This window comes from Staurois parvus, unplaced genomic scaffold, assembly GCF_062004578.1.
Source record: "Staurois parvus isolate SC_StPar_1 unplaced genomic scaffold, SC_StPar_1.0 ptg000887l, whole genome shotgun sequence".
NCBI lineage: Eukaryota > Metazoa > Chordata > Amphibia > Anura > Ranidae > Staurois > Staurois parvus.
In genome coordinates, this window is record NW_028318683.1 from 1,464,693 (window position 1) to 1,474,769 (window position 10,077).

The window sequence follows — 10,077 nt, forward strand, 5'->3', positions numbered from 1 at the left end:
TACATGCCTAGAGAAGCCTGATGGAAAAACTCCCAGAAGTGGCAGCGTCCCATCTTGCCTTGTTGCTAGGATGTTGCTAAGACTCTCCCAGCCGATTCAAAGCCCCTTGCATGCTGTCTGTCTCAGTAGCTATGATGTAATCTCTGGGAGTTTTTTTCGTTGTCAGATTTCAGGAGGTACATCAGTAGATAATGCCCTTACTATGGCCATTTATGTACCTCCTGAAGCCTGACAGAAAAACTCACAGGGATTATATCATCCAAATTTGCCTTGTTGCTAGGATGTTACTAAGACTCTCCCAACCGCTTCAAAGCCCCTTGCATGCTCTCTGCCACAGCCCATCGACCCCGGTTTCTCACCTGCCAGAGACTTGCCAGCTCTGCCCACACGGCTTTTCATGTGACACCCCCTCTACCCTCACACCTGCAACCGGCTTCCGGGAACTCCCTGGAGACACCTGCCATCACATCCGGAGCCACCTGAGGAGGACCAAGAGGTACTTTTTTTTTGTCAGGTTTCAGGAGGTACATCAGAGGATAATGCCCTTGCTAAGGCCATTTATGTACCTCCTGAAGCCTGACAGAAAAATTCACAGAGATTATATCATCCAAATTTGCCTTGTTGCTAGGATGTTGCTAAGACTCTCCCAGCCGATACAAAGCCCCTTGCATGCTCTCTGTCTCAGTAGCTATGATGTAATCTCTGGGAGTTTTTGCTGTTGTCAGGTTTCAGGAGGTACATCAGTAGATAATGCTCTTACTATGGCCATTTATGTACCTCCTGAAGCCTGACAGAAAAACCTGCAATAATAACATCCAGTTTTGCCTTCTTGCTAGGATGTTGCTAAGACTCTCCCAGCCGATTCAAACCCCCTTGCATGCTCTCCTGTCCCAGTAGCTATGAGCTCAGTGATGCTGCAGTGGAGGAGATAGTGGACCTTACATGTGCGGGGGTTTGATAGCTCACTTCTTTGAAGATGGAGGTGATCAGTAATGACTGGTAGTGTCTTAGCAACATCCTAGCGACAAGGCAGGATGGAATGATGCCACCTCTGGGAGTTTTTCTGTCAGGTCACAGGAGGTATGTAAATGGCCTACACTTTGGTCAGAACTGCACAGTTTGTTTTTATCACCAGACGCCCCTTATCTGAATATAGGCAATTTTTTGGTAAAGGCCATCTAACTTTTTAAGGCTTCATTCACACATGTAGCTAGGGGGCGGTAAAACTAGGAGGCAGGGACGGACTGACAACTCATGGGGCCCCCAGGCAATAGGGGATCATGGGGCCCCTGTGTCCTTGCCCAAATTCAAAAAAGCCTATGAAAAAGGTACCAGGGGCATCTCATGGGGCCCCCTACTGACCCCGGGCCCTCGGGCAGTGCCCGAGTTTCCAAATGGTCAGTCCGCCCCTGCTAGGAGGTTTATCTACCCAACCGCCCGCCTGAACCAGAACATGCAGAGCTATACACATGTAGTGGCCAAAAATCAAACCAGCAAGTTGCACTAAGACGCCATTACCCCCGGTTCACCTCTGTGCAGGTGGTGCCGCTGCGGTTCCGCACAAAAATCCGTGCAGCCGCACCACCCGCACAGAGGAATGCGGACCCGCAGGCGGGGACCATTAATTCTAATGGCATGCCGCCTGCACTGGAAATCGCAACCGTACTGAGAACCGAGGTTCCCATGCGGGCTGTAGTTTCCGAAGAAGTGCCGGGACTTCTTCCCTGCGTGTCCCGGGGCACGGGGGGCCAGTCAAATGAATGGGCTCTTGTACCCGCACGAAACGCGGCCCGCAGGAACGTGGAGATGTGAGCCTAGCCTTTATGTGACCAGTGCAAGTCTATGGGGCAGCTGTATACAATGCATGTAATTGTAGTGTGGTGGGTCAGGTTAAATCAGGCGGTGAGGTGTCTGTGGTGGATCGCTTTTCAGAGGAGTAGCAGGAGCTGGTGCACATGTGAATGAACCCCAATACCCAGAAAACTGGACATTATTTATTTCAGGTACTTATATAACACCATCAATTTACACAGCGCTTTACATATATATTGTACATTCACATCAGTCCCTAACCCTCAAGGGGCGTACAATCTAAGGTCCCTAACTCACATTCATACATACACATACTAGGGACAATTTAGACAGGAGCCAATTAACCTACCAGCATGTCTTTTGGAGTGTAGGAGGAAACCGGAGTACCTGGAGGAAACCCACGCAGGCACAGGGAGAACATGCAAACTCCAGGCAGGTGGTGCCGTGGCTGGGATTCGAACCAACGACCCGAGTACTGCCAGGTGGAAGTGCTAACCATTTAGCCACTGTGCTGTCCACATGACCTCTTAATGACTGCAGTGCACCACCTGCTGGACAAACTGCAAACTTCAGTTCAGATTGAACTCGGGAGCAAGTGGTCACTCCAGCCAAATCAGCACCCAATCAGCCGTGGCCATGGCATTCCCCGCAGCTGCATCTAACAAAGGGACAGGGGCGCTCATGGCATTGTCAACCTAGTGTGGCCACATGCAGCTTAATGCAGCACACTGTAATGGATCTGTTGATCCTGCCTGGAATCTGTTGAACTGATAACTTTCTGTGTTCTTCGTAGTTAATCAAAGGAGAAAAAGTGGAGAGTTATGAGACAAGTCAAACGTCAATAATTGCACCAACTCACTTGGTAAGTGCAGTCACATAGTTACATAGTGGACAAAATCCAGTTCAACCATTAAAAAAAAAAAAGTTATAATCCTACACCCACAGTTGATCCAGAGGAAGGCAAAAAAAAACTCAGCAAAGCACGATCCAATTTGCTCCTGCTGGGAAAAAAATGGAACCATATGCACATCGAGACAACAATTCTAAGATTCAGATATGGAAATCAGAGTCCTAAAACAAAAAGCAGTTACTTAACCACTTCCAGTCCGGACACTTTCACCCCCTTCCAGTCCAGGCCAATTTTCAGCTTTCAGCGCTATCACAGTTTGAATGACAATTGCGCGGTCATGCAACACGGTACCCATATGCATTTTTTAGCATTTTTTTGAGACAGATAAAACTTTATTTTGGTGGTATCTATTCACCACTGGGACTTTTATTTTTTTTTGCTATATAAATGAAAAAGTCCAAACATTTTGAAAAACAAGTGTTTTTCTTATAAAATTTTGCAAATAAATAATCTTTCTTCATAAACATAGTCCAAAATGTATTCAGCTATCTTTTTAGTAAAAAAAATAACCAAAATTAGTTTATAACCAAACATTATTATTATTTTTTTATTACATTTTTATTTTTTTTATATTATTATTTATGGGGTTATTTTTACATACTGTCACCCTAGCAGTACAGTGTCACCATGGTGACACTATACTACTTGTGGGGGGTGATGAAGATTTTTTATTTTAACACTGATTGCTTTTACACCCATAAAGGCTGTAAAAGCAATCATATCTCCTTCTCTCTGGCTGCATTCTTGCAGCCATTGAGAAATACTGTGTGAACTGTGATTGGTCACAGCTTGTCACATGGTACAAGGCTGTTGTGAATAGCCTTGTACCATGTGACCTCTGTGATCATTCACAGATTTCACACGTAGTAATAAATGATGTCAGAACTAACATCTTGCTTACTACTCTGCATGTGATCACTGATTGGCCAATCAGTGATCACATGATCGGGACCTCACACAGAGGTCCCATACAATGATTGGTGTTCCGCTGTGTCCGGTGGATCGCGGTGCTGCACGCTCCGTGGGAGCACGCACAAGCAGGGAAGCGGGGAGGACACTTATAAATGGCCATCTGCCCCTGCACTGCTCCTGCCTGGCCGTTTATATACATGGGCCGGACGGGAAGTGGTTAAAAGACTATTTAAGGCATCTAAGTGATCACTTTTTGTTTCAAGACTCTGATTTCCAAATCTGAGCCTTACATTTTGATGTGTTCTTTGTAAGACCCTTTGGTTTTCAAACCGTCCTTTTCTAATACAATGTTCATGTATTTTTGTACAACAGTGTCAGTGTTCAGTAGAGATATGTCCTTCAACCAGTAGATGGCAGTGTTTATAAATTTGTAGCAGCATCTATGGTTAAACTCTATGTCTTTTCTCTATAAAACAAAGTTCTTGGTTCCTGTTTGCAGAGAAGCAGCAGATAAAGACATGCGGATCGTGCTCTGTCTGTCCTGTAGGGATTAGGTGCACCGAAATGAAAATTCTTGGACCGAAGCTGAAACAATTGAGTATTGACGTGATATTTTTTTTATTTGCACTAACATACAATTTTGAGGACAAACTTTCAGGTTATGTCCCTTTCTTCAAGGTCCAAGCAGTACTATTAAAATTTTTTAGCGGAATGTTAGACTGAATGTTGGACCGAAGCTGAAAATTCAGGATGCATTTGGCCGAAAACCAAAACCAAAATGGACAGTTTAAAAAAATAATAAAAAAGATATATATATATATATATATATATATATATATATATATATATATATATATAAATATAATTTTTTTTATTCAACTTTTTAATTAATATGAATTTAAATGAATATAATTTTATTTTCAGCACTTTTTCTTCCAATAGGCTGCTTTCACACTGAGCAGTTTTTGAAGTGCTTTTGCGCAAAAAAAAAAAAGGCACAAGAAAACTTCAAGAAAAATGCATCCCTTTAAATTCAATGTATGTCTTCACATTGGTGCGTTGTGCACCAAAAATGCACCTCCCCATTGAGGCCCGGTTCATACCAATGCGTTTTTTAGGGCCTTTTGTAGAAACGCACTACAGTCCATTTAATTTGGTTTCCTACAGAATACGTTCACATCTATGCTTTTTTGAGCGGCTGCATTTTTGGAAGGAGTCAGGGACTTTTTTTTTTTTAAACACAAAATGTTACGTTTTTGGTTGAGCAGACTTCAATGGAGATGCTGCAGAAAACACATATAGTGCGTTTTTGACGCGTTTTCTCGTGTTTGGCTTTATAAATCTGCCCAGCAACAAGTTGGCCAAAAAAAAAAAGACCTGCAACTCAAAATGCATTACAAACGCATCACAAACATGCGTGCAAAACGCATCACAAACATGCGTGCAAAACGCATCACATACATGCGTGCAAAACAGACAAAATGCAAACTTCATTGGTGTGAACCTGAAATGCATTGCAAACACATAAAAAATGCACGTGTGTTGCGTTTTTGATGAGTTTTGCATTTTTAATCTGCCCAGCAACAAGTTGGCCAAAAAAACAACAACCTGCAACTCAAAATGCATTACAAACGCATCACAAACATGCGTGCAAAACGCACTGCAAAACAGACAAAATGCAAACTGAATTGGTGTGAACCAGGCCTGAAATGCATTGAAAACGCATACAAAATGCACACGTGCTGTGTTTTTGATGAGTTTTGCGTTTTTAATCTGCCCAGCAACAAGTTGGCCAAAACAAAAATACAAAAAAACTGATGATAAAAAGTGTCAAAAACGCACGTACAAAAAATGCAAAAAAACCACTGCAAAATGGACAAAACGCAAACCACTAGTGTGGAAACAGGCTTGAATGCATTGAAAACGGAGCAAAAATGCCTCAAAAACACAAGTTTTCCGTTTTTGATGCGTTTTTAATCTGCACAGCAACAAGTTGCCAAAAAAAAAAATTATGCAAAACAAGAAAAGAAAACAGGCTACACACCCAGTTGGCTACTAATAAATTCATTGCAGGAGGACATGAAGTAAAGGCATCACGAGTCAATGACCCAAAACCCTCCCACCCCAGAGATCCCCCAGATTCCCTAAATAGATGGATACACCCCCTACCTGTGCCACAAAACCTCCATACTAAGCCCCACCCCCCCAAAAGATGACTCCACCCAAAACCCCCTCCTGTAAAGGGACACCCAACCGCACCCCTTCAAATCCAAGTGGGAGGAGCTGAAGAGCCTAACCACCTCTAAATCCCCCCTGATCAGGGGCAGACTGACAACTCATGGGGCCCCCGGGCAATAGGGGATCATGGGGCCCCTGTGTCCTTGCCCAAACTCAAAAAAGCCTATGAAAAAGGTACCAGGGGCATCTCATGGGGCCCCCTACTGACGCCGGGCCCTCGGGCAGAGCCCGAGTTTCCAAATGGTCAGTCCGCCCCTGCCCCTGATGTAACACTCTCCCAAAGCTGCATGAGTGCGACAAAGGGTGCTAGCAGCCTTTCTGAAATCCAAAATAAACTAGATAGAATATATCATGTGCAGCCTGGAACTAAAAAAAGATAAATAGCAAATAAATAATAAAATAAATAATAAAGCGCACAGAACAGTCCTAAACCGGTTGATGCCAGAAGGCAGCGATGATCTTAAAAAGCATTAATAACTGTATGGCTGGAGGTGCTAGACCCCCCCCCCAAAAAAAAATTTAAAAAACACAAAACGCATCAAAAAATGCGTCAAAAAGGCGCATGCAAAATGCACTCAAAAAAGCACTGCAAAACGGTTAAAAAGCAAACTGCATTAGTGTGAGAAAGGGCTGAAATGCATTGAAAACCCATCAAAAACACACACGTGTTGCGTTTTGATGCATTTTTTTAGTCACATGACCTATGAAAAATGCACCTTAAATGTGGTAAAACTGTGGCAAAAGAGACACCTTCCACCATTAAGGCAGTATGTGTATGAAGGTGAGTTAGATTTTAAAGCGGAGTTCCACTCACAGGTCAAAAAATAACCTACAAAAACTTTAGCTGCTGACTTAACAGCCACTTACCTGTCCCTCAGTCCTGTGGTGTGTCCCCCGCAGCCCGTTTCACCGGCCGTCCTGTATTCCAGGCGCCGGCATCTTTAGCGTGGGCACCCGGCTGTGATAGCTTTCGGCTTCACAGCCGGGTACCCACTGCGCATGCGCGAGAAGCGCTGCGCTTCATGAATGGTCCTGTAGTCTTCTGGGATCTGTCACGTGTCCCAGAAGCAGGGGCGGACTGACCATTTCGAAACTCCGGCACTACCCAAGGGCCCGGGGTCAGTAGGGGGCCCCATGAGATGCCCCTGGTACCTTTTTCATAGGCTTTTTTGAGTTTGGGCAAGGACACAGGGGCCCCATGATCCCCTATTGCCTGGGGGCCCCATGAGTTGTCAGTCCGCCCCTGCCCAGAGGACTACAGGGAGGGAGGACACCTTCCGCTTCTGATCGCCTAGGCAATTGGACCGGAAGTGGGAGCGGGTACCTGTCAAATTAGGGTACCCGCTCCCCCCCACCCCCCAAAGGTGCCAATCCTTAATGGGGAGCGGGGGAGCAGTCCTTAAAGCGGAACTTCCCCTTTTGGGTGGAGCTCCGCTTTAAGTTCCTTGAGGGCGGGGACTGGTGCGAATGTATAATAAATATATAAAGCATTGCATAAATACAAGTACCTGAACTAATAATATATACTGTACAATACGGGGAGTGAGCGTTGTCACCCTGGGATAGGAAGGCAGGAGCAACAGGAGAAAGTAAGGGGAAAATAAGCCTGAAAACAGAAAAGGAATGCAGCCTCCACATCTAATACTAGTAGTCCTAGTCTCCACTGTTTGGGGGGGCATTAAAAACAGGGTGTTGAACTGCATTTTTAACACCCATCCCCTCAAGTTTCAAAGGGGGAACGCCTCTGCCGTGGTCACAATGCTTTGCATCGCAGTGCAGCAAAAAATGATCTTGTCGCATTTCGTGAGCAGTACCACCGTGCTCTGAAAAGCGTTTTTGCGCTGGATTGCTTTTCAGAGTGTGGCAGCTGCTGTCAGGCATGCAGGATGCAATCCTGCCACTTCCTGAATGTCTATTTTTTTTTTTTTTTTTTGCCGAATGGAAATTTGTAACGGGGCCAATGCGCCACAAACACAAAACAAGCATTGGCTCATGGTTGCAGCACAGTGCCATTGAATTGAATGGCCAGGTGCTCCCTGCCAGCTCGGCATGCTGCATTGCATGTGTTGTGGCTGCGATCAGGACTGGTGCTAGACTATTTTGAGACCTAGGCAAGACCAGCTACTTGCACCCCCCCCCCCCAAAAAAAAATGTAAACAGTAGAAAATAATTAAATAACAAAAATGAAACTGCTAAAAAAATTTTTGCGAAAATAAGTGTCATAAGATTCCACCAGCTCCAATATTAAAGACAAAATCAGTGTCACAGATGGACTGTATCTGTGGCTGGCAGTGGCAGGGTGACAGTTGCACTGAGTGGAGGATGATGGATCCACACTCTGACAGATCTCTGGCTGGAATTCCCCAGGCAATGGGGGGCGATAAAACGCTGTGACAGCAGGAAGCTGAACTGAGCGATCCTACACAGTGACAGATCCAACACAACACACCACCACCAACACTGACACTGATCAGCAGGCACTGGAAGACCAGGCTGTGGGATCGTGATGATGTCATCACTCACTGACACATTGCACATATGATGGATGGCCGGCCGGGTCACACTCACACAGACAGGATACATCAGATTCAGACACTACCTTTCTCCACAGGCACAGCTCCGCCTCCACTGATGAATGGGAAGAGAAGGGCTGGAACGCCACAGTGATCATCAGCCACCAGCTGACTTGCAGTAAGGGACTGAGTCTGAGAGGAACACTGGAAGGAGCGGCGGCTCAGCTGCTACACTGGCCCCAGACACCCGGCATCTTCCTCTGTCCTTTCTTCCTCCCCTCTGCCTTAATGGTGGAAGGCGTCGCGGCATGTGAACAGCCTCCTCTTGTTGGATTTTACAATTTAGGTGGATGGCTGAGGGGGTTAAGCTGCCTGTTTTTACTTCCCCCAGGCTGCCCATGTGAAAGAGGCCTTAAAGTTCACCCAGTCTCTGACGTTTGATCTGGTTCTGTTAAAGCGAACCTGTCATAAATGTAGGCGGCTGGAAGTGATCCGATATTGAGAAAAGTAGAAGCAGATATCAGACGGTTCAATGGATCCTAATATATGGGCAGCTGAAGATGTATGCAAATCCCCCTCCAAATCTCTGCAGAGATCAGTATTTATGTAAGAAGACAGTTCATGATTTTTTAATGAATACGAATCTGAATTAAATGTCCTTTTAATGTCTGCCTGGAATTCAGCTTTAATAAACATTGTAACTATTTTTGGTTTGGTCCCATGGTGATTGAAGCTGAACTAAACACTTTCAAATAACATTGAAGCCGTATTAAACCCAAAGCCAAAAATGTACGAGGGACGTTCAAGTCAAACAGGGACTTTTCAGTTTATATAATAAAAGAACAAATTTCAGGGAGTGGAAACTGCATTTATTTTTTGACATACTCCCCTGCTACATTCATACACTTATCCCAGCATTTAACTAATGTCTGGAGAGCTTCGGGGGGGGGGGGGGGGGATCTTTGTACAAAGATTTGTTAGTACATCTGAACCTTCCTAGGACAGCCGGCTTCACCTCATCATCATTGCCCACATGGAAGAAAAAAATTATATTTGAAATATATTTTTAAAATATTCTTCCCAAATATATGGACATATATTTGAAATGCTACAATTATGGCCGTATTCAATGTATTTAAAAAAATAAATAAATAAATATATATATATATATATATATATATACAGTTGCAAGAAAAAGTATGTGAACCCCTTGGGATTACGTGGAGTTTTGAACAGGTGTGTGTTTTTTAAGGGCAGGACAGCTGTCAGCAACACATCCAATATCATCACACTGATTGGAGTCAAGGTTGGCTCACTCCTGGCTCCAATTAGCTCTGGGAGAAGTCATTAAGCTAGGGCCTCACATACTTTTTCCTCCCTGCACTGTGAATGTTTACATGTTATGTGCAATTAAACCATGGCAACATCTATTGTTTGTGTAGTATTATGTTCAGCAGACTGTGTTCTTCTATTGTTGTGACTTAGATGACGTTCAGAGCACATTTTATGCCCGATTCATGCAAAACTCCACGTAATCCCAAGGGGTTCACATACATTTTCTTGCAACTGTATATACTTCATGTTGAAATGAATTTTTATTACAAAATATATGAAAAATATTTTTAAAAATACATTTCAAATATACGGTATGTCTTTAAAAATACAAATCTACATTTTTGGAATGCATTTACA